This window comes from Chrysemys picta, chromosome 18, assembly GCF_011386835.1.
Source record: "Chrysemys picta bellii isolate R12L10 chromosome 18, ASM1138683v2, whole genome shotgun sequence".
Classification (NCBI taxonomy): Eukaryota; Metazoa; Chordata; order Testudines; family Emydidae; genus Chrysemys; species Chrysemys picta.
The window spans coordinates 4,980,006-5,007,211 of record NC_088808.1 but is presented as its reverse complement, the minus strand read 5'-3'; the positions used below and the strand labels follow the sequence as shown (position 1 = coordinate 5,007,211).

The window sequence follows — 27,206 nt, the reverse complement described above, 5'->3', positions numbered from 1 at the left end:
CCTCCCTGCCACCCCCTGACCGGCTCTTTACAAACTCATCAGCCAGCTGCCCGGCGTGTCGCGGGTTCTCTGGCTTTCTGTCCACCAACCACAGCCTCAGGTCAGATGGGCACCGCTCATACAGTTGCTCCAGTACCAGCAGTTTAATCAGGTCCTCCTTCGTCTGGGCCCCACCAGCCCACTTGCTGGCGTATCTTTCCATGCGGACGGCTAGTTGCAGATATGAGATCTCAGGGGTTTTATCTTGACTCCGGAACCTTTCCCGGTACATCTCAGGAGTCAGGCCAAACTCACGTAGCAGGGCCTTTTTGAATAGTTCGTAGTCCCCTTTCTCTGCCTCTCCCAGTTGGCGGTACAATGCCACGGCTTTGGGGTCCAGTAAGGGGGTAAGGACCCGGAGTCTGTCCGCGGGATCAACCCAGTGCAGCTCGCAGGCCGTCTCAAAGGCCTCCAGGAAGTCATCCATGTCCTCCCCCTCCTTGTATGGGGCCATGATGCACTTATCAAAGCTCCGTGCAGTCCCCCCTCACTCACCGCAGCCGGGGGTTCGCTGCCCTTCAATCTCGCCAGTTCCAGGTCATGCTGTCTCTGTCTCTCATTCTCCTCCCGTTCATGCTGTCTCTGTCTCTCTTTCTCCTCTCGTTCATGCTGTCTCTGTCGTTCACGATCCTCCAGCTCTCTCAGTTTTAGCTCTTTCTCCCATTCCAGCCAATTCCGCTCCACGGATGCCGAACGTCGCCGGGGGGATCCTCTGCTGGCTGGCGGGCTTCGCCGGGGGGATCCCCTGCTGGACGGGAGGGTCACGGCGCCTTCGGTATTTGCTGGGCTCCTCCCCACCCTTCCCCTAGGCATAGGAAGGAGGGGTCTCGGGAAGCCCTCAGCAGCCGGCTGACCACTCCCAGCTGGGACAGACACTGGTGCCTGCGCTGCATTTGCCAGGCTGCTTCCCTGAGACACAGGGATCAGTTCATTCGCGCGATCTTCCGCCTCCAGCTGGGCAATGAGCTGTTCTTTGGTGAGCCTCCCAATGCGCAGCCGCCTCTGCTTGCACAGCTCCACCAGGTCGCTCTTAAGCCGCTTGGCATACATCTTCCTGCTGGCCACTCACCGGCCTGCGTGCTCACAGCTCCCCACAGTTCCCAGGGGGACCCCTAGTGTGCCAGCCCTTCTCGAGGTCACCGCCTCTCTGCCAGGGTCGAGCTGCAGACTCCTCCGCCCCTGGGACCACTCGCTGTGATCCCCCCGGGGGACCCTGTTACTGCAAAAGTCCTTCTCGCTGGTCACACACTCCCAGGGGTAATAACCGTCTCTCTCCCACTCTTCAGCAGGCCTGGTCCCCGTCAATCCCCCTTCGTTTTACTGCTCCCCAGTCACTTACTGCAGGAAGCGCCGTCCACGGGGTGCAGTAGATCCCACCGCTGCCACCAGTTGTCACGGAGTATTGGGGGACTCAGGGCCCTGCACCCCCGGCTTCCTGCGATTCACCATGACTCTCAGCCAGCCAGTAAAGCAGAAGGTTTATTTGGATGACAGGAATACAGTCCAAGACAGGTCTTGCAGGCACAGACAACAGGACCCCCTCAGTTAAGTCCAGCTTGGGGTCCCAGGGCATTCCAGCCTACCCCCCTTCGGGGGGGTCAGAGCCATCCCTTCTCCCAGCCATCTCTCCAGCTCGCTTCCAGCACTCTGCCCTCAGCGACCCCTCCCACAGCCTTTGTTCGGTTTCCCGGGCTCAGGAGTCACCTGGCCTTCAACCCCTTCCTGGGTTCTCATGTTACACACTCAGGTATGTGCCCTCGGGCAGATCCCATCCTCCAATGCAGACTATCCCAGCCCCACTCCCCTGTCAGCATTCACAGACCACAGTGAGAACAGGCCCAGTTCGTCACAGTTGATACAAGGCAACTTCCGTTGACCTAATCTCATAATATAGACCAGGCCTATTTGTACAAATACATTCAAATTTGTCTTTGGCCAATGTAAGCACCCCACCTCCCCCAACAGCATGGGGCCATGGTCAACCTACTGAGATAGACACAGTACGAGTGTAGACACCGAGTGACCTATGTCCACCCTAACAGTCCTCCAGCAACTGTCCCACAATGCCCAACAATGACCACTCTGGCCACAACTGTGAACTCTACTGCCCAGGTGTTATGGAGACTGGAAGCCTTACCCCTCTTTAAAACTCCTGCATATTTTTGAAATGCCTTTTCTCGATTGCCCCCAGTTTGACAAGCACATCTCCCAGCTCCCCTGTGTTGTGTGCAATGGCCCGACCAGCCAGTCTAACTCCATGCACTAGGTGCACTCCCACCTGGAGCGCGCAGGAAATATTGGATCTCCTGGATCGGTGGGGAGAAGAGGCTGTGCAGACACAGCTATGCACCAGCCACAGAAATGTGGACACCTATGAACAGATTGCACAGGGGATGCAGGTGAAGGGGTCTGACAGCAGTGCTACAGGAAAGCAAAGGAACCGCACCACACATACCACAAAGCCAGAGAAGCCATCAATCAATCTGATGCTAAGCCACAGACCCGCCTCTTTCACAGCGAGCTGCGTGCCATATTTGGCAGAGACCGCTCCAGCACCCTGCAGACCGCCATGGAGACCTCGGAGAAGCCCAAGACACAGAACCCTGCCATGAACAGCGAGGACGCTGTTTCTGTTTCTATTTCACTAGGAGGGTGGTGAAACACTGGAATGCGTTACCTAGGGAGGTGGTGGAGTCTCCTTCCTTGGAGGTTTTTAAGGCCCGGCTTGACAAAGCCCTGGCTGGGATGATTTAGCTGGGAATTGGTCCTGCTTTGAGCAGGGGGTTGGACTAGATGACCTCTTGAGGTCCCTTCCAACTCTGATATTCTATGATTCTATGACGCAGGGGGAGAGGACCAGCCATGCCAGGATCTTGTCAAAACTCCACTGGTCTAGTCAGTCCCACCAGCCAAGCACGGACAAGCCCCATAAAGGGGAAGGAATCCTGGGTAAGCATGTGCAGGCCTTTTTCCTTACATGTTTCTCAGTAAAGGTGACACTCAGCCCAATCCCAAGTGAGCCGGACACAAATACGGACTTTTCATTGTTTTACTTGTATGAGAAGTTGCGGTACACCAAACAGAGGTAGAGTTACCTGCTTTTCATTCCCCTGTTGGTTTAGGTGGGGAGCAGTTTATGTACAGAGGGATGTTCTTTGTCTCCTCCTGCGAGAGCTTGATGAAACTGTCAAAGATACTCTGAAATCCGCTCCTGAAAGGGTAGGCGGGGTCCCTTAGCATCACTACTGGCATTTCAATATTGCCAGTGGTAACCCCCTGCATGCAGCTTTCTGAAAAGACCTTTGTTCTCAAAAGATGCAAGTGCTATGGACCTTTCCTGACCAGCCCACATGGACATCAGTGAAGCATTCCTGGTGATCCACGAACACTTGCTTAACCACAGAAAGGCAGCCCTTACTATCTGATGGGCTGATGCCATAATAGGCCTGTGCGTGCCATCTTCGCCCCAACACAGTTCGGGAACCCCACTGCTGTGAAGCCATCCACTACGTCCTGCACATTGCCCAGAGTCACAGCCCTGCATAGCAGGAGATGATTAATGACCCTACACACTAGCATGACAACTGTCCCCCACTGTGGATTGTCCAACTCCAAATGACTGCCCATGATCGGTAGCAATCTGGTGTCCCAAGTTTCGACAGTGTGATCATCACTCGCTTCTCCACTGTCAGTGCAGTTCACATTCTGGTTTTCTCTTCACCAGAGGGCGGGGGCAACCTCGGCAACCAGATTCAGGAATGTGGCCTTCACATTTGAAAGTTCTGCAGCCGCTGCTAGTCATCCCAAACCTCCATTATGATGTGCTCATTTTTTGGGCCCAGAAACGGCGCTCCACCATCTGCATCTCCTCCGTGAACGGCACCAACAACTGTGCCTTGATTTTCGCTATGCCCCTCAAGAAACTGTCCTCAAAGAAACAGTCATGCCCCTCGCCGCTCTGACTCTGCAAATACCGACGGATTGTTCACCCTGTGTTTGCAATGTTCAAGCCAATAGTGCGGAGCTGGGGGCGCCATGCTTCTGTCAGAGATGGCGGACAGCAACAAGTGCTGTGCATGCTTGTGGGATTAAAAAAAAAAAAGTGAAAATTATAGGATATAGATGGCATTATCAGGGCTGGATTAATCTTTTGTGGGCCCTGGCGTGCAAACCATGGCCCCGCCCTTCGCTCCACCCCAAGCCTCCGCCCAGCCTCGTCCCCTGAGGCTCTGCCCATCACTTGCATGAGGGGGGTTGGAGAGGAGCGAGCAGGAAGTTAGGGGGCAGAGAGGAGTGAATGGCAGTTGGGGCCTTGGGGCCGGGCGCAGGCGGATTGTGGGGACGGGGCCACGGTCCAGGCACCAGGGTCCCTTCTGAGTGTGGGCCCGGCACCATTGTAAACCTGGTACTGGGCATTATGGACTGGAGAAAGTTGCATGATGGAACTTGACCCCATGCTCCCAGTCACTCTTGCATGACTCATTTCTGCCCCACCATGCACTGTGAAAAATTCCCATAAGACAATGCGCGCCATATGATGGTGAGCTGCACACAGACCTACCTACCAGCAGTGCATTGCACTTTGCATCAACACAAGAACTCCTGAGAAGGATGCAGAGCGTTCACACAAGCAGCCAAATATGCATGCACACGACCAATATACTAACTTTACTGCAATTTGCATTGACCAAAATTTGTAGCGTAGACATGGCCTCAGTTGCGTAAGTAGCTGTCTTTGCCAATATATCAGACAATGGGGACACTATTAGACAAGGGTGGCACCCAAAGGTAATTACCTCATCCCCTAAGCAGCCTGCTCTTCACTGTAGGACTCCTGGGAAGCTCCCAAAAGAGATTAAAGATGCCATCCTCAGTTAAACCCGAGACTACCGCTGCCTCCTCAAGTGACTCCACCATCACACACGAGGCAACAGTTGGTAGAAAGAATTTAAACATAAAAATGTTATTGATCATTAGGAATTGTTTAAGAACACTTTACTAGATTCCCCCAAACCGATATTCCCACAATCACGAAAGAAGGCTATAATGGTACGTTCCAGAAAAACTCAAAGAAAGCTAATGTTGTGCCAATTTAAAAAAAAAAAAAAAAAAAAAAGAATTGGGACAGCCCAGGGAATTGTAAGTCTGTCAGGCTGACGTTGATCCCAGAGTAGATAATGGAGTAGCTGATATGGGACTTGATTAAACGAAGAATGAAAGGGGGGTAATGTAATTAATGCCCATCAGCATGGGTCTGTGGACTGTGTCAAATGAACCCGATATCTTTTTTTGAGGCAATTACAGGTTGGCTGAGAAAGGTGTGACGTAACATACTTAGAGTTCTATAAGGCATTTGACTTGGTACCTTGATTAAAAAACTAGAACAGTACAAAATTAACATGGCACACACTGAATGGATTACAAACTGGTTAACCGACAAGTCTCAAAATGTATCTGAGAGGCAACAGGACATTCCGACAGTAACAACTTGGGGGGGGCAAACACTGGACACGTGTCCCCCCACAATTCAGGGAGATGAATAAACTCCATCAGTTCTCTGGGGTACTTCCATAACCTCCAATCATTACCTTAGTCTTGTCTCGGTTACATCTCTGGAAATTATCCCTCATCCAAACCTCAGCACCTGGTAGGCACTAGGAACAGAGAATATCTTCCTTCGGATGTTGTAGACATTGGGTTTAAAGACAATCATAACAATAGTGGAATAGTGAGCGAGCATAATAATATTACTATTGCAGCCCTAATTAATTCAGCTGAACTCAGGAATCACTTACAAATCCTTTTTATTCTGAGCAGTGCAGGCCAAGGTCCCCCACTTTCGGTATCTATTTTGCAGAGAACATTTAGCTACTGAAAGGGTTTTGAAGCAATTCTTCAATAACTCCAGAACTTTCCATCACAAATATTTGTTAACACCAAGAGTGCAGTTAAGGACGGGGAAAGGAACTAAGTTTTTAACACCATCAACAGTATTTTAAGCAACAGACCGAACGGTCTTCAAGTTCTTTGTAATGACTAGCTGCCAGTAAAGAAATGGGTGAGTCAAGCACCTAGGCAGGCTTTGCCAGTGCCTGGTTGACTGCGGCTGAGCAGCCATGGGACTGCCACAGGTCTTCACGGTTTCAGAAAAAACAAGCACGGGCCCTGCTGATTACTCAGTAGCAAACCCTGCGTTTTTCACAGCACAAATCAAGCTGTTCCAAAAAACACTCTAAACATTTCCTGCAGCATTACCCGGGTGGCTGCATTTCATCCAGTTCCATTAGTTCATTCAGGAAAAATACACTTTGACTTTCCTAAGTAAACACAAACTATGGCCTGTCGTCACAATACATACTCCAAGCTTCCCTCCTCTAACTGCTCTGCTATGAACAGTAGGACTTACTCTCAAAGTGCCTCTGCGCCTTCCATTCCCAGCCATAGGCAGTTACTTTCCTGTGTGGTTTCACAACTACTGTGCAATATACAACATGCAGGTCTAATGCAAGGAAGTTTACTTCTCACAGCAGCCCAGGCTTGTCACGAGGCACCTCCACCTGCCTTCAACCTGGCAATGCTACTCCACAGTCATCCAACCATTAGTCAGGTGGTATTTAAACTGTTCCTTGCTTCTGTCCAGTTCACCAGTATAGGGCTTCATACACAGGGGAACCAGACGGTAGCCTGGGTCAGTGTTTCTCAACCTGTCCAGACTACTGTACCCCTTTCAGGAGTTTGATTTGTCCCCAAAGTTTCACCTCACTTAAAAACTACTTGCTTACAAAATCAAACATAAAAACACAAAAGTCTCACAGCACACTGTTACTGAAGAATTGCTGACTTTCTCATTTTTACCATAATTATAAAATAAATCAGTTGGAATATAAATATTGTACTTCCATTTCAGTGTATAGCCTATAAAGCAGGATAAAACAAGTCATTATCTGTGTGAAATTTTTGTTTGCACTGACTTCGCTAGTGCTGTTTATGTAGCCTGTTGTAAAACTAGGCAAATATCTAGATGAGCTGATGTACCCCCTGGAAGACCTCTGTGTACCCCCAGGGGTACATGTACCCCTGGTTGAGAACCACTACCCTGGGTCATCCGGCGTAACTATTGGGATAGCAACCCCATTAACGTCTACTGAACAATCTAGAGAAAAAAAGTTCCTTGTTGCAGTTTTTCAAACAGACGTGAGTTTCTCCTCGTGGGAAGCTGAGGCTATTCAGAAGCATCAGAAATGTTAACTTACAATCCTGCCTCCTGCCAGACACTACAGAAAGCAATACAGGCTGCCTGGCAAGTTGAAGCAGTCCTGTTGTACTTCACAGACATTTGTGCTCATATGAGACCCATACACTAATTCCAGGTATCCCCTCTGCTTCTCACCCAGTCTCAAACATTGGCAAAGACCTGGGTCCAAGTGTATATTCTCTGCCCCCACAACTTGCAAAGTCAGAGAATCACATTCTTTTTTGGAGGGATTTTCCTGACTCCGTTCAGGGAATGGGTACCAGAAAGAGCACAGCCTCCATGACCTGGAACGCAAGGGTTTGCTGAGGTCTCACAGCACTGCTCCTTCAAACATGTCTGATGATTTTCTCGGAATAACTGGGAAGATACTGTCAGCCCAACCCAGAGAGAAATTCTCCTGGTGTGAGTAGAGCAACCTTTCCTCTCTCTGTGGGCACTGCCCACCAAGGGGGAGATACACACCCTGACTTGGCCATGGAAACTGACCTGCTCTTGGGTCCCTTAAAAGAAGTCTCCCCACCCCAGTCAGGGCTGAGGCTGCTAGCATGGCAGGGTGCATGGGAACCTTGCCCTACTCATAGACTTTAAGGTCAGAAGGGACCATTATGATCATCTGGTCTGACCTCCCGCATGATGCAGGCCACAAAGCCGTCCCAACCCTTTCCCTTGACTCTGCTGTTGAAGTCCCCAAATCCTGTGGTTTAGAGACTTCAATTAGCAGAGAATCCTCCAGCTAGCGATCCCTGCCCCATGCTGCAGAGGAAGGCGAAAAACCTCCAGGGCCTCTGCCAATCTACCCTGGAGGAAAATTCCTTCCCGACCCCAAATATGGCGATCAGTAAAACCCCGAGCATGTAGGCAAGATTCTCCAGCCTGACCCTCATTAGCCATTATACTATTTACCTGCCATGGCACACTGTTCCTTTGACTAAAACCATGCTACCCCATTAAACCGTTCCCTCCATAAACTTATCTAGCTTAATCTTAAAAGATTACTGCTTCCCTGCAGATAAACAGAGGACTCCATTCACTACCACGGCCCAGCTGCCACCTTTCACCAGCACTAGACCTGGCAAGACACACATTGCAGCTGCTCAGTGCTCCCTTCTGCTGCCAGCCGTGTGCCAGGCTGTGCCTGCCAAAGCCCCGTGCGTGGCTGGCTGGGCCGCCGGGAGCATTTCTGAAACATTTTTCTCACATCCTAGTGAAGACTCCTGGTCGCAGACAGTGCAGAGCAGGGGCAGTCGCGAGTGAACGTGTGTTTTCTCTCCTTTGAAATCCCCCAGGCCCCTCTCACTCATTTTAAAGCCAGTCACCCAACAACGGTGGGTTGGTTTGTGCAGGGGCAGGCGAGAAGGACTGTGGCATTGGCCAGAGCAAAGCCAGTTGCTTGAGTTAAAAGAGCTCGGTGGGGGGGGGAGGGTTCTGCACCAAATAACAAAGCAGGAGGGGATTTTCATAGCAAAGGGTTAGCAGTGGCTTCACAGGCTGGGTCTACGCGGCAATGAAAACCCTGCAGCAGCTGACTTGGGCTCACGGAGCTCCAGCTGCAGAGCTGTTTAATTGCAGTGTAGACTTCTGGACTCTGGGCCCCATCCACCTCACAGGGTCCTAGAGCCTGGGCCCCAGCCCGAACCGGAGTGTCTACACTGCAGTGAAACAGCCCTGCAGCCGGAGCCTCCAAGTCAGCTGGTACGGGCCAGCCACGGGCGTCTAATTGCAATGTAGATACACCCCGGGTGTGTATGGCAGGTCAGAGCAGCAGAAACAACAGCCTGCTTTGCAAAATGTGGAAATGGTGCTTTCCCGGTACTGTATCATTTAGCCTTTGGCTTCTTCCAGGGAATCCCAGCACCTACAGGCATTGCAAAGCAGAGTAGCTACCCACTGTGGTCTTGTGCCTGGAGCCCAGCCAGCAGCCTCTGTGCTAAGAAACAATAGGTCTCTCCTCAGTTTTCTGTCTCCCCAGCACAGCCAGCAGGGAGAGAGGAAGCGTGGGGTGGATCTGTGGAAGCCGCATGGTAAGAAACTTTGCTTTCTCTATATGCCATCATCTCCTCTTGGGGAGCAGCAGCCAATTGTCCCTTGCTGGGCTGCGGAGGGAGAGACAAAGAGAGAACGCTGCTGCCTTCAAACCTTCATTAGAACTCAGCTCTGCAGTCCTACCAAGCACAGAGGACAAGTGCTGAGAGCCAAGTCGCCTTCACGGATCCCTGCTCCAAGACTCAGCAAGTGAGTGAATTTCAGAGCCTGGATTCGTCGGGCCAGTTTATTTACCTGCTGACGTGGCAGGTTCGGCCGATTGCGGCCCCCACTGGCCGCGGTTCGCCGTCCCGGGCCAATGGGGGCGGCGGGAAGCCGTGGCCAGCACATACCTCGGCCTGCGCCGCTTCCGGCCGCCCCCATTGGCCCTGGACGGCGAACCGCGGCCAGTGGGGGCCACGATTGGCCGAACCCGCCGCGTCAGCAGGTAAATAAACTGGCCCGGCCTGCTAGGGTGCTTACCCTGGCGAGCCGCATGCCGAACGTTGCCGACCCCTGGTTTGGATCCTTAGCAGCTCTGGGATTCCTTTTCCCTATCTGCACTAAGCTATAGGTCTATTTCAGTGCCACGTGCCAGCCCCGAGAGCTCCTCCAGATTGAGTTACAGAGGCATCCTCTTCAGAAGCCACCTTGGAAACTACACAGAAACCTTTACTAATGCGGAGTCGCTGCCCGATTGCATAGTGGGACTGCCCATGTGAAGCATACACCTGCGCTCCACAGACTCGAGTGGCTACCCTTTGGTTCCTGAGAACAATTCCTGTTTGATTTTGATGGCTAAAAGCCAACCATACATGGTTTGGATCCTGGCTAGCTCAAAGACTCTGGCCCTGGTTCAGATCTCACTTATGCTGGTTTCTTTCTTGTATCTCCATTGCCTCCTGAGTCGCATTGCTGTAAAGAAGACAGGCCCCGGCTCTCTCCCTAGGCACTGGCCAGGCAGTCGGGGCCACGTGGGACATTCTAATGGCACAGTAGTTAAAATCTGATCAGCAAAGGACACATGGGAAATAGAGTCCTACACCTTAACTTGCTGGAGACCTAGCTGAAAGGGACCCTTATGGGGATCCCAGAAGTGGGTTGTTAATTGGAGAGGAAATTGTTTCTTCTTTGAGAAATGTAAATAGTTTCAGTTAAGCTAATGGACGAGTTGAACAAAGCACAGATGCTCCTGCCAGCTATGGGGTCACAGAACTTCATAAGAGAGGCTCTCAACCGTTTCCTTATTGTGGACCCTATCATCTGACTGCTGCTGCTTCACCCTATATAGGGCTTTTCATCTGCAGCTTCACAGCACTTTAACAAGGGGTCTGAGTTTCATTATCTCTATGTTATGCGTCAAGAAAAGGCCCAGGGGAAGGAACGTACCCAAGGTCAAATAGGGAATCAGTAGCAGAGGCAAGACCTGAACCCAGCTTTCCTGACTTAGTTGGGAACTCTCTCCACTGGGCTACTAACCGATGTCTTCTAGACTACTATCCATAACCCATCTTGCCCAGCCCGCACCTCCCCTCACCTATGAATAGCACAACTACTATATACCAAACTATACATCGTAACCTTAACTCTGCCTTCATGGACGTGCCAGGCCCACAGCCCTCCCCCACCAAGCAGAGTTCAAGTTGTGACATGGGCTGTGGTGCTTGGTGGGTGTGCGGTCAGTGTGTTTTGCCTCTAGCGGAGGAGCAGAAAGGAGGTTCACTTGGGGGTGGGGGAGTTAACTTTTCATCCCTTTGCTTTTGTTCCACACAAAGAACTGGTCACAGATACATGACAAGAGGGTTTGGGGCAAAAGCCAATATTGTAATGGGGGAACCACAGAAGGGCTAGAATCTGGTTGGGTAACTGACTGCTCATTGTTCTCCAGCTATAACAATGTGATTCTCCAAGCTGCTCCAGCACATGGAGGACTCCACCAGAATACCTGAAGTTCTGTGCCCTGACTTCAAGCTTTCCTGGGGGTGTGTTTTGGGGAAGCCCTCCCACCATGCTCCCGGAGCAGACTGCTTTCCCTTCTAATGTCTTCAGGGAGTGACCCTCTAACTCAGCCCAGGCTTTGGGGTGACGGTATTAAGCAGCTCTCCCCATCACAGAGCAACATAAAGGGCTGCTGTGATAGTTCTCGGGGTACCCAGGACTGAGTCACCTTGTTACCCCCTGCCTCTAGTGAGAGGAAAATTATAAAATACAAACCTAGGTCTACACTTGATTAATAGTCAATTTTCTTATCTAATAAAGCTCCTGTTCCCCAGAGCTCAGCCTGTTGCAGAAGTGACTGGCTTCACAGGGACCAGGATCCAACTTTCCATGAGAACAGCCCTGCTCCCCAAGAAGTTTCCTCAGCGAAAGAATACGGAGTGACTTTCTGCACCCTTTGTTACACTGAACCAGTCTTTTGCCTTTATTCACAGGCAGGGAGCTTCTCTGCCTGTTGTAATGTTCCTTTTTGACATCCAAGTGGTTTAATTTGTTTGCAGTTGTCTCCGATGGTTTGCTATTGATAGTCTTGGAATGAGTGGGAGGTGCAGAGCTTAGGAGAAGCAAAAGAGCCAAGAGCTATAGGAGACTAAAGAAACTAACTTGGGGTATGTCTACACTATGAAATTAGGTCCATTTTATAGAAGTCGATTTTTAGAAATTGATTTTATACAGTTGATTGCATATGTCCACACTAAGCACATTAAGTTGGCGGAGTGCGTCCTCACTACCGGGGCTAGCATCGACTTATGGAGTGGTGCACTGTGGGCAGCTATCCCACAGTTCCCGCAGTCTCTGCCGCCCATTGGAATTTTGGGTTAAGCTCCCAATGCCCGATGGGGCAAAAACATTGTTGCAGGTGGTTTTGAGTACATGTCATCAGTCGCCCCTTCCCCCGTGAAAGCAACGGCAGACAATCATTTCGCGCCTTTTTTCCTGAGTTACCCGTACAGACGCCATACCACGGCAAGCATGACCACGTGCAGAATGGTGGTAGAATGTGCCTTTGGACATTTAAAAGCTCACTGGCGCTGTTGGTCAGACCTCAGCACAACCAACATTCCCATTGTTATTGCTGCTTGCTATGTGCTCCATAATATCTGTGAGAGTAAGGGGGAGATGTTTATGGCGGGGTGGGAGGTTGAGGCAAATTGCTCAAACCTGGCGTCCGATTTTGAGCAGCCAGACACCAGGGTGATTAGAAGAGCACAGGTAGGCGCGCTGCGCATCAGAGAGGCTTTGAAAACCAATTTCATGACTGGCCAGGCTTCGGTGTGACAGTTATGTGTATTTCTCCTTGATGCAAACCCGCCCCCTTTATTAATTTTAATTCCCTGTAAGCCAACCACCCTCCCCCGTTCGAAATAAAGTAACTCAAATTTTGAAACCATGCATTCTTTCTTTATTTATTAAAAATATGAGATAACGGACAAGGTAGCCCAGGTGGGGTGGGAGAGGAGGGAAGGACAAGGCCACATTTCTTATTGTAGCCACACTAAAAATCAAACTGTTTGAATGACAGCCTTCTGTTGCTTGGGTCATCCTCTGGAGTGGAGCGGCTGGGTGCCCGGAGCCTCCCCTCTGCCCCCACGTTCTTGGGCGTCTGGGTGAGGAGGCTATGGAACATGGGGAGGAGGGTAGGCGGTTATACAGTGGATGCAGCAGGGGTCTGTGCTCTTGTTGGCTTTCCTGCAACTCCAACAGACGCTTCATCATGTCCGTTCGCTCCTCCATTAGCCTCAGCATCGCGTCCTGCCTCTGCTCTTCGCGCTCACTTAATTCTTTCCTGGCCTCTGCCACTGAATGCCTCCATGCATTAAGCTGTGCCCTATCAGTGTGGGAGGACTGCATGAGCTCGGAAAACATGTCATCGCGAGTGCAGTTTTTTTGCCTTCTGTGATAACCTCAGGGACGGAGATGATAGGGGGAGCGTAGAAACATTCTACGCTCTACAGTTCTGGGGATACTGCATGGTCACCTGTGCTGCTGAGTTCGCCACGCTGACCAAACAGGAAATGAAATTCAAAAGTTTCCAGGGCTTTTCCTGTGTACCTGGCTAGTGCATCGGAGTTCAAAGTGCTGTCCAGAGCGGTCACAATGGAGCACTCTGGGATAGCTCCCGGAGGCCAATACCATCGATTTGCATCCGCACTACCCCAAATTCGACCCAGCTAGGTCGATTTTAGCACTACTCCCCTCGCTGGGGAGGAGTACAGAAGTCAACTTTAAGAGCCCTTTAGGTCGACGGAACGGAGTTGCTTGTGTAGACCCATTCATTATAAAATCGACCTGACGCGGCTAAATTTGACCTAACCCTGTAGTGTAGACCAGGGCTTAGAGTTTTACTTAACTGACTTAAACTAACAATTAAGAACTAACAGACTAATAGACTAATAAACAAAAGGATAATAAACAAAGAACTAGGAATGAAGAAGCTTCCTTGCCATGGTTGGTCACCCCTTTTATAGAGCTTGAACACTTGAGTCCTCCTATGTCCAAACTTAGTTTCCTCACCCACAAAATGTCAGGGTCCACTTACGTACAAACCTACCAGCCGATGGAGCATGGATGACATATATGTACATATTAATAACAATTAGTTCATTCTCACATTTGTTATTTCTGTCCTGATTATTTCGGTTATTTCCAATTATTCGGTTATTTCTGGATATTCTTTGTGGTGTACCTGTTAAGTTTAAAAGAGGATATGTTGTATGAGCTGAGAAGTCTGACCTCCAAAAAACATCTCTGCCTCCAAGTTCATACATGGTTTTGAAACAGACTTCCCTGCAGGAGTGACTTATCTGCTGCGATCTGTGAAGTGATTTTATAGATTCCATCACCTTTTTAACTGCCCCAAATTGCCTTATTTCAATATAACTAAACAGGGCCTCAAACTGTCACAGTAAAAAAAGGCCCTTCCACAAATATACAATTTTAATTCTCTTTTATACCTCTATAACTAGCTAAGTAATAAAAATACATCTAAATTCTTAAAGTATAGGCCAAACAGGCTTAAATATCTATATCCTAACACTATCTTCTGGCATTCCTTAAAGAGACTTTAAAGAGAGCATGTTCCTGCTTGGAGGTGGGTATTAAGGGGGACCTCAGGGTAAAAGGGACACTTTCCGCAAAACAAATAACGGCTGCTAAGTAGAGGCGAATGTTTTCCTCCCTCTTACAGTCTGAGCCTGTGGAGCTGTTAAGCAGAACAGAAGCAGCTCCAGAAAGGAAAACAAAACCCTCCTGCAAAGATGGGAAGTCATGGAGAATTCCTTATAACCCGACCTGCTGATGCAACGAGCCTGATCTTGCTGTTCTTCATATTGCAGCTGGCAGAGATAACTATACAATGGCCGTAACACCAGCCACAGTACAGCCACCTGGGGATTGAGGAGCACTAAGGCTGGCAGAGATAACTGCACAATGGCCGTAACACCAGCCACAATACAGTCCACCTGGTGACTGAGGAGCACTAAGGCTGGCAGAAAATAAACAGCAACTGAGAAATTCACAAGGGCATGACAAATAGTACAGAACAAACTCAGATCCCTAAGAGGGAAATGTAAAGAACGCAGGCCATATCTGCAGGATAAGAGACTTTTTCCTGGGAACCAGTGACTCTGAATAATCAACTGAACCTTAGGCCACAGCGTGACACTGGGAGCTCAAGGACTAATGTGATCCTTGGATGTACAAAAAGGGGAATCTCAAGAAGCAGTAGAGAGGTTATGTTACCTATATGCTTGGTACTGGTGTGACCACTGCTGAAATCCTGTGTCCAGTTCTGGTGTCCACAAGTCAAGAAAAAAGTTGAAAAACTGGAGAGGGTTCAGAGAAGAGCCACACGAATGATTACAGGATCGGAAAACATGCCGTGTAGTGATCGAGCTCTGTCACAGGGTCCACTCACCACGAGGAGTCTCCTTCTGGCTGCTCTGGGGAATCAGTTCCTTCCAGGTCCGGGACCCCCTTCTGCTGCTTATTGTACACGCTGTTGCCACTCTCCCTCTCTTGCCCCGGGTGCTGAGGCCTCTTCTTCATGACTTGGCGCCCCGGCCAGGTCACTATCCATGCATCCCCTTTACGGGGTGCCTATCCTGACAAATGGGTTCAGGCAATCTTCCCATTCACTGCCCAGCCAGTGCCATTTCCTCACTAGCTGGTAGGGGAACCTGGGTCCACCCTCTACTCCGGGTTCCAGCTCTAGTCAGCAGCCAAGGTCAGCACTCCTCTTCCTTAGGAGGGATAGCTCAGTGGCTGGAGCATTAGCCTGCTAAAGCCAGGCTTGTGAGTTTAATCCTTGAGGGGGCCACTTAGGGATTTGGAGTAAAAATCTGTCTGGGGATTGGTCCTGCTTTGAGCAGGGGGTTGGACTAGATGACCTCCTGAGGTCCCCTCAACACTGATATTCTGTGATTCTTGCTACTTTTCCCCTGAGCCTTCTCCTCCCATTCTGGGTTTGCCAACCTCCCAACTCCCTCCTCCCAGGGAGTAACTATGGGCTACCCCCTATAGTCCCCAACACACCTCCCTGCTCCCAGGGAGTGACTGCAGCCCCCTTCTGCTCTCAGCTCCTGGGCTTTATATGGGCCCCTCCTGTTCCCATCCAGCTGAGCCTCATTTAATCAACCCCTGCTCCCTGGCTCCCCCTCCAAGTGCAGCCTGGGCAGTTGATCAGCCCACCTGGCCACCTTCTTAACCCCTTCAAGTCTTGTGTGGGGTGGGCACCCATCACAAGCTCTTTGAGACGAACAAAGAAACGGTTAAGGGGAGACTTAATCAGTCTCTCCGTACATGGGGAACAAATATTTGATAATGGGCTCTTCATTCCTGCAGACAAAGGTATAGCAAGTGCCAGTGTCTGGAAGCTGAAGGTAGAAAATTCAGATAGGAAAGAAGGTGCAAATTTGTAAACTGGGGGGGTAATTAACCAGTGGAACAATTCACCACGGCGCGTGGTGGATTCTCTCATCACTGACAATTTTTTTTAAAAAAAGATGGGATGTTTTCCTAACAGACCTGCTCTAGGAATTATTTTGGGGCAGTTCTATGGGCCTGTGCTACACAGGAGGTCAGATTATATCATCATAACGGTCTTTTCCGTCTTTATCAGCTATGAAACCAGGACGGGAGGGCAGGAGTAGTAGGCAACAAGAGGAAGAGCAAAGAAACCTTTCTGACTCCAGTGCACGCAGTCATTCTCTGATCTGAGGAATCTCCTGCAGAATTCGGCTCTCAAATCAACTTTCATTTTATAGAGAATGTTTCTAGCAGGGGTGGTCACCAAGTGAAAAAACACACAAACAAGCCATAAAAAAAAGTAAAATGTCCCCAGTTGTTACTTTTTCACATGGTCTGGAAGGGAACCATTTTTTTTTCTTTATTGTTTTGAAGTTTTCTGAGAGGTTTTTGAAAAATTTCAACAATTCCGTTTTTTCCCTTTTGCCGCTGAGAGCACTAAAAGGAATGACATCCGGGATTCCATTCTCTTTGTCACTTTTCTTTTTTTCTTTTTTCCTTCGGCCACTTTGTGGCTTTCTAAACATCTCAACTTTAGAAAAATGATCAGGAGGTAGACTCACCAAAGCTCATTTTACCTTTTGCAACTCAGTAATTCTTCCAAACTTAGAGACACGTTGGAAGACACAGAGTGGCAAACAGAAACGTGAAGAAAAGAAAAAGTGAAAGAAAAACCCAAACTCTGATCATCATTCTTTCCGTGGAAAAAAAAATACAGGGAAAAAAGAAGAGGTGAAAGAGGAAGACAAATGAAAATTTGAAATTGAGTTTCAACAAAAAAAAAATGGAAAAAAAAATGTAATAAGCAAAAGCTTTTGGTGGAAGTTTTCAGTTTAGAAAAAGAGCCTTTTTTGTCAAAAAAAAGTTTTGAACTAAAAATTCCAACCAGCTCTTGTTTCTCACTCTCATGGTTGTGGAAAAAAAACTTTGAAAACATGGACAGAAGGTCACTGCTCTACATGGTGCTGCCTTCCTGAGTCTACAAGAAAAGCCTGAACCTCTAGCCCTGAGCCACGTGAACTGCTCCAGACACCGCAATCAAATACCTGGAATGTAACAGCAAAACGACGACACCTTTACCTCGATAGAACGCTGTCCTCGGGAGCCAAAAAATGTACTGCATTATAGGTGAAACCGCGTTATAGGGAACTTGCTTTGAGCCGCCGGAGTGCACTGCCCCACCCCCCTGGAGTGCTGCTTTACCGCGTTAGATCCGAATTCGTGTTATGTCGGGTGGCGTTAGATCGGGGTAGAGGTGTAATACTGCTACTGCTGTACTGAGTGTACCGTTTATTTTCATATTTTAAATGAAACCATGGAGATTTCTAATTAATTAACAGAGCAGCCACAAAAATCTCCAGCCTCCTACACCAGGATGTCAGAGAATTCGGTGGCCTTGCTGGAGATGTTAGGTGCAGATTGCTGAGGAATATGTGAGCCGGGGGTTGACTATCCCAATATCTTGCCTTTCTAGCTTGTACCTGGGGCTATTTCCACGGTCTCTGGTGACTCTCACACACAGGAGCAGCCACAGAGAGAACTCTTTGCATGCTGCTAATTATGATCCTTAATGGTTTGTATTCTGGTAGCACCCAAGGTCCCAGTGGTGGTCAGGGTCCTGTTCCGCTGGGTGCTGCACAAACACAGAGGCGGAGAGAGTCCCTGAGCCAGAAAACTTGGTTCTTGAGGAGGACTCAATGAGCCACATGTTCCCACCTGTCGACGTAGCTGCGCACACTCAAGGCACCAGCGGCATTCTGCTCTCCGAGCCACGCAGGTTAAGCCAGCCACCCTCGGCTGCATGTCGCTGACCAGAAATCACTCCGCAGTTCTGCTAGTGCATGACTCACAAGAGAGTCCAGATCCCTGCACCAGAGCTGCACTGGCCCGGCAGCATCACTTACGTGCCTGGGTGCCTAGCAACTATGGTACCCATCAGGTGAAGATCTGCGTCCGTTACACATCACACTGAAACGTTACTAGCATGGCCCAGACTCCTAACTGCAACCTGTACGCCCGCGTCCTTACCTCTAAAGCAGTGGGGCTCAAACTTTTCCAGTCACACCTCCCCCCGTACTAGGTGACGAGACAGCAAGTGTGAAAAATCGGGACGGGGGTGGGGAGGGTAATAGGAGCCTATATAAGAAAAAGACCCAAAAATCGGGACTGTCCCTATAAAATCGGGACATCTGGTCACCCTACCCCTTACCAGTAACAGAAGGTATCTACGCCCCCCATTACTGCACAGCCAAGGCTCCCTCAGCAGCAGAGCTGGGGCTGAAGGCGGAGCTGGAGATGGGAGAGGAGCTGGAGCTAGAGGCAGAGAGGGAATGAGGGCAGGGCTGGGCTGAAGGCGGAGCAGGACTGGGAGCTGAAAGGGGTTGGGGCAGAGCTGGAAGCGCGACACTCCCTCCCCATCCCCCATGGGGGCTGGCCTGGCTCTGGCCCCATCACACACACAACGTTCCTCGGCACGCCCCACAGTTTGGGGGGCACTGCTGTGAAGTGTCCTCTCCTGCCCGGACCTGGCGTTGCAGGGAACTTTGCCTCTCACACCCCTTCCGGTGGCCACTTTCTCAGCTGCGACTATCAGGCCTAGAGGCTCTTCTCTGCACTCACTGGGTCTTCCGTATCTCAGCCCTCTGGCCAAGCCACACAACAGTTCAGTCCCCGGCCAGGGTTCAGCTCTACCAATGGTCCTTCACCCCTCCGGGGCTCTACTCTAAGGGGTCCTTTGCCCCTCCTGCACTTGACTTCAATTCTTCCCCTTGTCAAGGTACTGACCCCATCACTGCTGGGAAGCTAAGTACCACCTACACTTCCTTTCTGCCCCTTGCAGATGTCTCCCTCCCTGGTCCTCACAGAGCCTAGCTCAGGTCAGGGCTTCTCTCCGCTTTATGGAGCCCCAGCCCAGGAGTTAGCCCTGCTCAGGCAGCTCTGCTGTCTGGCCACAGCCAGTCCCAACTACTAGACCTTCCTCTAGGAATTCTCCACAGCTCCTCCCTCCTGCATCTCTCCCCTAACTAACTAGGCTCTTTCCCTTGCTTTGCAGGTGATGGAGGTTAAGCCCCATCACAGTGCCACATAGATCAGGTGGCTCCAGGATTGGGTACTTGGGGCTATAGTGCTGCAACCTGACCCCCATGAAGGGGTGGGGGGGAGAAGGACAGGGGACCGGGCCGGGGGGGGGGGGGGTGTCAGGATCCAGGAGAGCAAATGGGGTGGGGGAATGCCAGGATCTGAGAGAGCAAGGAGAGGCCATTGGGATCTAGGAGGCCAACTAGGGCATGTGTGTTAGGATTCAGGAGAGAAAGTGGAGGGTACAGAGATCCGGGAGAGCGAAGGACAGGGTGTCAGGATGAAGGAGAACAAGGGGGGGAGGGGACATTAGCACCCAGGAGAGCAGGGGATGAGCAGAGCTTTCATTTTTCTCCATTTTCCATTCCAAATCCTTCCCTTCTCTCCCACTTTCCTCCAGTTCTGTCCTGTCAGCCCAAAACATGGACCTATATACTTATAACAGATATATATATATACACACACACACACACACACATATACACACCCTATAACAGAGGTGGGAAAACTACAGCCCATAGGCCACATCCGGCCCGCGGGGCCCTCCTGCCCAGCCCCTGAGCGCCTGGCCCGGGATACTAGTCCCCAGCCCCTCCCCTGCTGTTCCCCCTCCCCCACAGCCTCAGCTCACTGCGCCGCTGGCACAATGCTCTGGGCGGCGGGGCTGCGAGCTCTTGCCGGGCAGTGCAGCTGCAGAGCCGTGGCCTGACCTGGTGCTCTGTGCTGCACGGTGGCATGGCTGGCTCCAGCCGGACGGTGCGGCTGCCTGTCCTGGTGCTCTGTGCTGCACGGTAGCGTGGCTGGCTCCAGCCGGGCGGTGCGGCTGCCTGTCCTGGTGCTCTGGGCAGCCCAGCTGTAGCGCCGCCAGCCACCGGTGCTCCAGGCAGTGCAGTAAGGGGGCAGGGAGCAGGGGGGGTTGGGTAGAGGGCAGGGGAGTTCAGGGTGGTGGTGGTCAGGAGACGGGGATGTGGATAGGTGTTGGGGCGGTCAGAGGGCGGGGAACAGGGGGATTGAATGGGGGCAGGGGCCCCAGGGGGGCAGTCAGTAAGGAGGGAGGATTGGATGGGGCAGCGGGGGGCAGTCAGGGGCAGGGGTGCCAGGGGTGGTCAGGGAGAAGGAGTGGTTGGATAGGGCGGCTGGATGGGGCGGCAGGGGGAAGTCAGGGGCGGCTTAGTCAAGGGATGGGGGGGTGGATGGGGCAGGGGTCCCGGGAGGGCCGTCAGGGGGCGAGAAGCAGGGGGGTCAGATAAGGGGCGGGGGCTGGGTCACACCTAGCTGTTTGGGGAGGCACAGCCTCCCCTAACTGGCCCTCCATACAATTTCAGAACCCCGACGTAGCCTTCAGGCCAAAAAGTTTGCCCTCCCCTGTCGTACAATTATCTTGCCTTCCCCACCCCACCCCCAACACCATTCATGTAATTTTGCTCCCCAAATTGGTACTGATGCCTCCCACCGATACCAACCACTGATACAGTGTCAAAACCAATGAGGGTGAAGAAGCATTCCTGGTATTTGGATGTGACGAGATCTATCAGTTAGCTAGGTTTTAACATGCGCCATATTGATTTCGTACAGTGCTAATTTTTAAATCAGAATGGAGTCGGTACTAAGCCTGACAGAAATCCAGACATACTGCAGAAACTCAGTTACCTTTAGTAACCAGACATACCGGTGTCAAAGAACGATATCAAGTTTGTTTGACAAGACGGGTTTCTGTGAATCCACACTGACTGGCATTCAATGTGTTTCTATCTTTTGCCTCTTAATAGCTCATATCAGTGGTTCTCAACCAGGGGTCCGTGTGCCCCTGGGGGTACGCAGAGGTCTCCCAGGGGGTACATCAACTCATCTAGAGATTTGCCTAGTTTTGCAACAGGCTACATAAAAAGCACTAGCCAAGTCAGCACAAACTAAAATTTCGTACAGACAATGTCTAGTGTATACTGCGCTATAGACACTGAAAAGTAAGTACAATATTTATATTCCAATCAATGTATTTTATAATTATATGGTAAAAGTGAGAAAGTGACCAGTTTTTCAGTAATAGTGTGACTGTGACATTTTTGTATTTTTATGTCTGATTTTGTAAGCAAGTACTTTAAGTGAGGTGAACCTTGGGGGTCCGCAAGACCAATCAGACTGTTGAAAGGGGTACTGGTCTGGAAAGGTGGAGAACCACAGGCTCATATCAGCCGTCACTTTATTTTGCCCAATATTGATGTCAAGGAGACAGTCGTAAAGTCTCTGACATGCCGAGAGTAAATTGAGAACTTTACATTAGTCTGACTAAATTAGCCTAATTAATCTGCTATTAATCCTGCAGGGCAGAGTCTCCTTCTCGCTCACACCCTAACCTCCCCACCCACTCCCCAGATCAGTGCAATCTTCCCAACCCCTTAACATTTCAAAGCAGAGTCAGGCCTGACACACCACACGCCTAGGCCAGCCTAGCTGTGCAAGAGTCTCCACTTACATTTGGCTCCCGGCAACACAAATGCGTCTTATGCCCAGAGTCCCGGTCACACCACTAGGTCGAGGCAGAGTCAGTGCAAATTTACACTGCTGTTACTGGCCCACAGACAATACAAGTGCCCCTGGTGAGGCTGCCCAGGGCAGAGACACCCACACAGACACACACCCCCCCCACCCCATACAAACACACACCCCACACAGACACACACACCCACACACCCCACTCACCCCAGACACACCCACACCCACCCACCCCACCCACCCCAGACACAGACACACACACACACACACACCCCACCCCATACACCCCACACAGACACACCCCCACCCCACTCACCCCAGACACACACACACCCCACACAGACACACCCCCCACCCCATACACCCCACACAGACACACCCCCACACAGACACACCCCCCACCCCATACACCCCACACAGACACACCCCCACACAGACACCCACCCCACACAGACACACACACACCCCACTCACCCCAGACACACCCCCACCCCACCCCACCCCACCCAGACACACAGTAACTGTGCCGGCTGCCTGCCGAGGGAAGTTAGGTCCCACCTCGTTGTGTAGCGCAGACCTGGCCAAAGTAACGCGCCTTGGCGAGCTCGGGCTGGGCGGTTTTCACCAGCCCCTGGTACCGCCGGCTGCGTTCAGCCCCGCGCCCGGAGGCGGAGCACAAGCCGCCGGCTCCGAAGCGAGGCACGAACCCAGCGCCCGGCGGACCAGGGGCCGTTGTAAGGGGCTCGGACTCCCGCTCCGAGCCCGCCAAGGGCAGCGTTCAAGCGCCGCTCCAGCCGCCAGCGAGCGGGGCTGAGCCTGGCCCCGCGGGGCCCCTCTGCACAGCGCCGTGCCCGGAGCAGGGGCGCCCACAGCCAGCAAAGCCGGGACCGCCGCTTCCCCGGAGCCTCCCGCTCCTGCCCGCCGGGACGGGGAGCCCCAGGCGGGGTGCGCGGCCCGGGTCCGGGTCCCGGTCCCTCGGCAGGGCGGGCTGGGCTGGAGCCGCAGAGCCCGAGGCGAGCTCCGCGCGGAGCAGACACCAGGGCAGCGCTGCGGCTCCGCTCCGGCGCCAGGGAGCCGAGCCTCCAGCGGCGGGCTCGCCCCGACGGGCTTTGCCGAGCTGCCGGGGGGAGCAGCGGGGCTGGGCCGGGCCCCTCCCGCCTCGTACCTGGGAGCGCGTCCCGCAGCGCGAAGTCGGGGTCCCGGCGCCGCGCTCCGAACTTCCACGGGGAGTTTTGTTCTTTTCTCTTTTTTTCCCCCTTCTTCTTTTTGCATCACATCCCCCTTCCGGCTGCCAGGGGCGGGAGGGGGACGCGAGGATCCGCTCTTAAAGCGACAGCGCTGCTGCTGGCTGGGGCTCGGCGGGGCTGGGGGTCACCCCAGCGATGCTTCCTGCCCGGCCTTGGCACAGAGGGATTTGGCAGCCCGGGGGCTTAGCGACTTGCCGGGGATTTAACAGCTGGATCCTTGGGGTGGACGCTGGGGCCAGCTCTGCAGGGCCTGGCTGGCCGGTTGGGCCCCCTGGAAAGGAGTGAGGCCGAACTGGAGGGTCTCTGGAATGCTCTGGACCGGTGATGGGGGGTATTGCCTCCTAGGGCATTAGCTGCAGGTTCCTGTGGGATCTTCCGCCCTCTTGCTGGGATAGGAGTTGCCTGTTACCCTTCAGGTCGCTACAGTAAAAAGTTAGGTCAACCCAGGCAAGTCGCTCATGGGTGTGAAAAATCACACCCCCGAGCAGCCTAGTTAACCGAACTCCCAGGGTAGACAGCACAAGATCCATGGAAGAATTCTTCTGTTGATCTAGCGATCACCTTTCAGGGAGGTGGATTTACTGCACCACGGAGAGAAACCCTCCCATCATTGTAGTAAGTGTCTACATGGCAGAGTTGCAGCTGTAGTGATCTAAGCATAGATGTCAGACATCCACCACTGCTCCTGGTGCATGTGTCCGCAGAGCAGCGGTGGTGGGCTGGCTAGAAGGGTATGTAGATGACACAAAGCTGCGGGGAGGGAGTTGCCAACAGTCTGGAGGATGGAGCTACAATTCAGAGGGATCTCGCTAAATTGGCAAACTGGGCTATAGACAACAAAATGAAGTTCAACAAAGACAAATGTCAAGTGCTGCACTTAGGGAACAAAAACCAAATGCACAAATACAGACTGGGGGAGAACTGGCTTGGCAGCAGCACCGCTGAGAAGGATCTGGGAGCTGTGGTGGATCACAACCTCGACATGAGTCAGCAAGGCGATGCTGTTGCAGAAAAAGAAAAATGCAATTTTCGGTTGCTTTAACAGAGGCATAGCTTGCAAGTCACAGGAGATGATAGTATCACTCTATTTGGCACTGGTTAGGCCTCAGCTGGAGGACTGTGTCCAATTTTGGTCATGAATGGATAGAAAGGATGCAGAGAAACTGGCAAGGATCCAGAGGTGAGCGACAAAGATGATCAGAGGGATGGAACGTATGCCATACGAGCAAAGGCTGAAGGAGCTGGGAATGGGTAACAGGGGATGGATAACTTGATAATCACAGGTAATCACCTGTTCTGTTCATTCCCTCTGGGGCACCTGACATTAGCCACCGTAGGAAGACAGGATACTGGGCTGGATGAACCATTGGTCTGACCCAGTCTGGCCGTTCTTCTGTGCTTATGATTATTCCATATGGAGGGTTCTAGCCACATGCAGGGGGGCCAGGCCATGTTGAACATTAAGCTACTTTGAGAATATTTGTGCTTCAAAAAAGTCCATTAAAACAGTTGTTAGTATTTTTATACAATCACACAACTTTATAATGGCTTTAAAAATAACGGTGTTGCGTTTTTTTGCAGCGTAGAAAAGGCCTTTCAAATTTAATACAAAAATGGATACATATTAACCTCTTCTGTTAGCGCTTTCCCCTTCCCAATCAGCAATTGATTTGTTAGTCTGATTGGGTCAAATTAGCGCCTCAGTGATTTAAGATCTTAAATCCCGTTGAAAGTCAATAGGACTTGCCTCCTGAGTGACTTAGGTGCTTTTAAATTTTGTATTCCTTAATGTAGAGGTTATCAGAAACCAAATTCTTTGACCCAGACAGGTACAACAGGGAATGGGTCACTTGATGATTTACCTGTTCTGTTCGTTCCCTCTGGGGCACTTGGCATTGGCCACTGTTGGAAAACAGGTTACTGGGCTAGATGGACCTTTGGTCTGACCCAGTATGGCCATTTTTATGTTTATGTTAACTGGGTATGCTTTGATAGCAGTCTTCAAATACTTGAAAGGAGATGAAGAAAAGTTGTTCTCTCGTGCCACAGAGGGCAGGACAAGAGGCCCTGGGTTCAAACTACAGCACAGCAGATTTAGATTAAATCTCAGGAAAATTCTCCTAGCTGTAAGAACAGTAGGCCAATGGAACAGACTGCCTAGAGCAGGGTTTCTCAAACAGGGGTCGCCGCTTGTGCAGGGAAAGCCCCTGGCGGGCCGGGCCGGTTTGTGTACCTGCCCCGTCTGCAGGTCCAGCCGATCACGGCTCCCACTGGCCGCGGATCACTGCTCCAGGCCAATGGGAGCTGCAGGAAGCAGCGCGGGCCGAGGGACATACTGGCCGCTGCTTCCAGCAGCTCCCCTTGCACAGCCCCTGGTGTGCTCTGTGGGTCTGAGCTGTTCAGAATGGGTCTGGAGTGTAACCTCCTTTGTGCAGGAACTTTTCTTATGTGCCAGCTGCAGCTTCCCCAGTGCAGTTCTGCTGGGTGGATACAAATGTCTCTGGCACTTGGAATCTGAGAACTCTTTAGTCCTTATGGAAGATGGGCTGAACACCCAATGAGCGAGAGCAGCATAGGAAACTACCACCTGGGATTTGTGTAGGTAAGAGCAAGGGGCACCAGAGAGATTAGGGTGCAACTGAAACTTTAGACCAATGTGGAACAAGCCTGTGCCAGTTCACCACATATTGCAAATTTTGTGCATTACCGACAAATTTATTAGAGATGACAGTTTGAAGAGCAAATTATAATGAAAACAGATCATACGTTGCAACAGTCAGAGTTGTAACTCCCTGTATACAGTTCATGAGTGGCTATGAGAGCCTTCGTGTGACTTTGGGTGTGACTTTGGGTGTGCCTTCACATGCTAACGGCTGTGAGAGCAAAGCGGGAAGGGGCTGCTCGTCCCTAGCAGAGCAGTGTGAGAAGTACTTTGAGCTAGAGAGTTAGGGAGGCACAGCAATTCCACAGTCCAGGTTGTACCCCGGGGCATGTCGCACACCCCCATCCAGTAATTTGGGGAAACTAAACATCACCCCAGGCACCTCTAAGATGCAATATTCCCCAGTCGCAAGCACTGAATCTGCATATAACAAAAGAAACCTTTTATTAAAAGAAGAAAACATAATATTAGTTTGGGAAAACATTACAAGTGCCCCATAGTACGTTGGTCAGTGACCTTTGCCTCAGTTTCCCACCTTATGATGTGAAAGTCCAGTGGATAAATGTCTCTTTAACATGCCACACCCCTTTTCACTCTGGTACGCCTGACTCACGGTTTGTTGTCCAGGCTCAATAATGACCCAGAATCCAGGGATGTCTTGGGGTGGGTTCACCTCCTACCACTGAGGGACAAGGGCAGTTGAGTGATGCCTCCGCCTCTGCTCACCGATGTCACTGAGGTCTGCCACAGTCTCTGCTGCTGCTTGTCACGGTCTCTGCTGTTGTCATGGTCCCTGCCACCACAGCTCACTGCTGCTGCCAACCTTGCGGCTTACCACTGCCACCAACACTGCTGTCTCCAGCTGCTGTGTTCTGAAGTTCCACCACTTAGCCCACTTCTCAGCTCTTTGGTTCCCCACTACCCAGTGAAATCACTAATCTGCTGCTGCCCCTTCTGCACTGCAACACTGTCTCCATGGCTACCGGGATCCCACTGTGGGCCAGCTGTGGTCACCCAATTAGGGTGAACTGCAAAGAATGGGGCAGCCAAGCCCCAAAAAACTCTTGGATATTCCAATACCTAGATTCACCAGGCCAGCATCAAACAGTTTCTTTATTACCTTACTGGTTACTCAGAAGTCCCAACAACACAGTTCCCTTCAAGTGATCCAGCCTCAGGCCTCCATCCAGGTACCCATGAACAAAAAAACTTCAGAAACAGACTTCAAAGAGGAACTGCAGAACTAAAATTCATTTGCAAATTTAACACCATTAATTTGGCCTTGAATAAGGACTGGGAGTGGCTGGCTCACTACAGAAGCAACTTTTCCTCTCCTGGAATTGACACCTCCTCATCAATTATTGGGAGTGAACTACATCCACCCTGG

At 51.2% G+C, this 27,206-nt stretch overlaps 1 protein-coding gene and 1 long non-coding RNA gene across 3 annotated transcripts in view; both read right to left on the bottom strand.

The window, feature by feature from the left end:
* The window catches only part of LOC101941056 (discoidin domain-containing receptor 2-like), a 147,374-nt gene extending 124,121 nt beyond the window's left edge, over positions 1 to 23,253 (bottom strand). Inside the window, exon 1 of one of the 2 annotated variants that reach the window (XM_065572182.1) lies at positions 23,076 to 23,253. The gene's annotated coding sequence lies outside the window, so the exon portion shown is untranslated. The remainder of the gene's footprint in view (positions 1 to 23,075) is intronic. The other variant, XM_065572183.1, reaches the window with a different exon arrangement.
* On the bottom strand, positions 3,078 to 5,065 carry LOC135976512 (uncharacterized). The gene is made up of 2 exons (XR_010593684.1): positions 4,836 to 5,065; positions 3,078 to 4,118 (listed from the first exon to the last, which is right to left on the bottom strand). It is a non-coding gene; the product is annotated as an uncharacterized LOC135976512 (long non-coding RNA).
* Positions 23,254 to 27,206: the final 3,953 nt, after the last annotated feature.